Source organism: Pteropus alecto, unplaced genomic scaffold, assembly GCF_000325575.1.
Source record: "Pteropus alecto unplaced genomic scaffold, ASM32557v1 scaffold25, whole genome shotgun sequence".
NCBI classification, from domain to species: Eukaryota; Metazoa; Chordata; class Mammalia; order Chiroptera; family Pteropodidae; genus Pteropus; species Pteropus alecto.
Genome location: NW_006441955.1, coordinates 26821247 through 26826135, shown reverse-complemented (window position 1 = coordinate 26826135; position 4889 = coordinate 26821247).

Sequence of the window (4889 nt, the reverse complement as noted above, 5' to 3'; positions counted from 1 at the left end):
GAGAAATCTGAAACACCTGGAAACCAAAAAAGAACAAGAAGCCAAAAGCTAATCATTTTTAAGAAAGGCAAATTGAAGAGAGCTTCAGAATGCTCCAGTTTTCTTTCAACATTGCATAACCTCTACCACCAAATTGATTGTGATATAAAGATCTATTCGTGTTAAGAAGAGAATTCATGTAATATGCTATGACTATAGTGGCTTCTGCATGAGCATGAGAACAGAGACGAGCACTTCTATTTTGTAGTCAAGAAAGGCAAACTTCCTATGTTGTTTGTTAAATACGTCCACTGTGTACATAATTAGATCAGTTGTTCACTTTCAAGTTATTTCAAGCTTCAAACTAGACTAAACCAAAAAAATATGTCAGTCACTTATATTCGTTTGTTTAAAAAAGGCAATGAATCCAGAGAAAATGGCAATTTTACAGATTTTGTCACTAACCAAATTATCAGATAGCTATAAAACCACTGATATGATCAATTATAAAATTTATATTTTACCTGGAAAATACTTTAAAGATAAATAAAATAAAAATTTTTAAAGTGTGGGAGAATTGTCTAATAATTAAAAAAATTTTCACTGGCTAAGTGCTATTTTTATTCATGACTTGGTTAGACAGGAAATTAAAATTCATTTTTGCTTCTGTTCAATACATGCATATAAACTAAATAGCAAAAAAAATTATTTGGGGTATAGAAAGAGGAGAGCATAGAAAATAAGACTTATTTTTCCAGCATAATGAAAAAGAATATATCTGATATGAATTTTATAAAACTAACAAACTTTGAATTACAAAATGTAGGATATTTTGCTTATTCTTTTCTTGATTTTGTTTACATTTCAAAATTAATAATGGAAATATGTGGAATATCTTTTTTGGCAAGAACTAAGACAAATTTTTTAATGAAGGAGAGTTTTCATATTTGAAATGAGTCGTGCTGAAACAATAGTATTTCTTATTTTAGATGAAATTATTACAAAGACATTCATTTCCTCTTGAATTTAAGCAATCATCTGTACTATAACCTGAAAAGAACTAGTTTGAATTCAATTTTCTGCTGCTGTTCATTTTACATCCTCTAATACATATTTTTGAAATTTTCTTAATTCCTTAGAATGGCAAAAAGAGATTTTAATTGAAAATACAAAAATACAAATTAAGGTTCTAAAAGTCATAAAAATAAACAGACTAGAGTTTAAATTCTATCTGAGCCTCTTTTAGCTTTGTGTGAATTTAGGCAAACTTGTTAAACTCTGTGAATGTCAGTTTCTTCATCTTTAAAATGCAGGAAATATCCATCTCCTGGGAAGGACACTTGCAATGATTAAAAGAGATTCTTTTTATGTAAAAGGCCTAATTTAGTATCTGAATTATCCATAAATAGTGGCACATAAATAGTAGTATATAAAAAGAAAGAACAGGAAAATTACACAGATAATTGAGATACATAATTTGTAACTCCAAAGGCAAAGAACAGCAGCAATATGTATAAACAGCATAGAATTCTTCTTTTTCCTCCTCATCCTTCTCCTACTCCTCTTCTTCCTCATTCCCTCATTCTTCCCATCTCTCCATCATCCTCCCCACTCTTCTCTTCCTTCTCCTTTTTCTCCTTTCTCCTTTTCTTCTTTTTTTCTTCCTCCCCCTTGATGCAGGATGGGGCGAATCTCCCCAAGTGAGGACTCAAGCCCTATGCCAACTGAGAGAGGGTCCTTGACTCCATGCAGGAAAGAATTCAAGCATGAGCTAGAGTTACAGACAAAAGGGAAGTTTACTAGAGAAGGAATAATGCTCCACAGACAGAGATGTGGTCACCTCTCAAACTGAGAGAATGAAACCTTGAGTATTTGAGGAATTGAGTTTATATTTGTTTTCCTTTCATGGTGTAGGTATGCAGCTTTAAAGGCATGGGAAAGTAGTTTTAGGAAATTCCAGCAGCAATCTTCCTGTAGATTCCCCATGGTCTGGCCCTCTGCTCTCTGCTGCTCAGCCAGGTTCCCATGTCAGGCAGCCGATAGCAGGCCCTACCTCTCTTCATCTTCTTCCTCTTTGTTTTCTCCTGCTCCTCCTCTTTTGCCTCCTTCCTGTCTTCTTCCTCCTCCCTTCAGACGATTAATGTCATCAAGCTCAGTGCATTCATTTTATCTAATTTGAATCTCAGGGCAAACTTATGAAAATACTTATTATTATAAGAATTCGTGTACTGTACAAGGTACACTAAAATTGGAATATGAGTGACCAAACTCTTTTGGTTAGTGAAGAGTAGATTTGCACTATTTTTCTTTTTAAATTTCTCAGTCCATACGGACAAGCTTCATTCTAGGTAAAAATATCTCTATTTTCTCTGGATTTTTTTAAATTGTTCTAACAATTGTTTCAATCATGTTTATTGCCTTTTCTGATGATAAAGCAATATATAGTCTTGGTATAAAATCAAAAAATATAGGAAAGCAAAATGAAATAAAATTATGACAACAATCAGGAATAACTAATGTGTATTAACTCTTTGATTTTGAAGATATAAATGAGGGCTAAAGAGAAAATAAGCAATTTACCTTCAAAACAGGAAGTATCAACATTGTCTGCTTACTGTGTATGTGGTCAATTCTATTACTTTTTTATTCTTTTATTCACCACGTATTTATAGGATTACCTGTGCAGTTCCACACACTAGCCTAGTCATTGAGGGTAAAAACAATGAACAAGAAAATATGGTTTTCTCCATCAAAGGATCTTCAGTCCAGTTACAATTGCTGAATAAAAGATATTTCAAAGTAAAATTTTCTTAGTGGACTTATTCTAGAAAGATTTAAATAAAGACATATAAATTAAGATATTGAGAAAAGTATTCATAAACTATTGTGTGTTAAATTTTGTCTATGTGGAGTTATGAGAGATGCTTAAGACAGTAAAATGTGGTGCCACTGTGACTCACTAGGGGTCAAAATTTTTTTTGGAAGAGTAAATACTAGAAACAGGTCATACTTATCACAAATAATAATGAAATATGAAAGTTCAAAATAATTCACCAATAATTCCATATGACAAAGTCATTTCCAAGATATTTCTAAGATATTTTAATGTTTTACTTCTGTTTGATCTTTTATGATATACACCCTTGTGTGTAATAAATCTCAATTTGTGTGTGTGTGTGTGTGTGTGTGTGTGTGTGGGTAGAGTAGAAATTACATATATTTAAAATCACACAAAATAGATCTTTTGATCTATTTTTCCATAAATTACATATAAATCTTTGATTCATTACTAATATTTAAAGGTAGGACACTCTATAATTTCCTTCCTTAAATTGGTTTAAATGATTTCTTGATATTTGATTAAAATTAATAAATAAATAATATGTTAATATTGTGATTTTACGCAGATAGATCCTGTAAAACAACTTTAAAAGTAGTCTAAGTTTAAATTAGGTTTAGTTTAAAATTTTCCACTTATAGCTTACATCTGCAAAATTTTAAAAGAGGGAATATGCTACCTAAATATATAAATAATAAATAATCACTAAATCACATATTTTGGTCTTGGATTACATATTTGTCTGTTTTGATAGACTAAAAGGACTTTTCCCAATTCTTCTCTTCTTTTTCTGTTTTTTAGTCACAATACAGTATCTCTCACCTGAAAGCCTTAAGCTCCAGTCATTAATAATGAAACCATAATCATAAGTAAAAACGTAAGCATGGAACTATGTTTCCATTTCTACCTTGTGTCTGATCACATCAAAATTAAATAAGGCTTTTAGAGTGCATGCAATGGTATACCCAAAGGGTCTGTTACAGTCCACTTTTCCCTTTGCTAATCTTAGCTTTGTTAGGACTAACAAGACGTACAGAGTTGTCGGACATTCTGAACAATGCACCCTGAAGCCTCAGTAAGTCAGCAAAGTCTCAAAGTTTGTACCATGTAAAAATCAAGTAATTAAACACTGATTGCTTACTGTTAAAAAACAAAATAAATAAAAAATAAAAGACAGCTGGGAAAATTTGGATTGAGAGTCTGATTTCACATGGAAGATTTCAGTGAAAATTAAGCCTTTAACTATATTCTGCTTGACTTGATTTAAAAGAAAAGGATGGGAAAAAAAGATTATAAAAGCTATTCAGTACTGTCTTTTTGCAGCAGAGCTTTGGGAGGTGACAAATAGCCACTGGTAATTAATTTAGTCATCATTTCCCCAAACAGCATTTAGATTCCTTTTCAAAATTTGGCTGTAACTATTTGGTTTCATTATTCTTGGAAAATACAAAGGTTCCTCTCTTCTGCACTCTTGGCGCAAGTAAAAATGTTTTAGCTCTCTAGAAACAGCTAATTTCTAATAAAAATTGCAAACATAGCAACGTCCATTTCACCTGATGCTGCTTTATTTCTCCTATGTGAATGAATGAATGAATGAATGAATGAATGAATAAATAAAGGCAACTCGTCATCAGAGCTCCAAATTTGACCTATTTCCAACTCTATAATACTTCCTATTGGGATAATTAGAATTTAAAATATATTTAAGTTCTCTTCCTTCTACCCCACCCCTCTCACTCTTATTCTTCCTGATATAAGAGGACATTTCTTTACATTTTGTGGATGAGACTGAGGATTATTTAACAGAAATTGTTATACTCCTTGTTAACAAATAGTTTCTTCTAAATATTACCAACTATCTGTTCATAAGAACATATGAGTATTCATTTTCTTCTTGGTCTAAAATTACTTGTGCCAAATTTATTAAATATTTCTTTGTTTAATTGTTCCTAAGAAAGAATGCCTACTTTTATTGATAGTGAGAATAGGTTTAGCTTATCAATACCTACTGGGACACAAACATAAATATGTGAGCCTATTCATACCTACTATGATATTAACATTTCAGTAG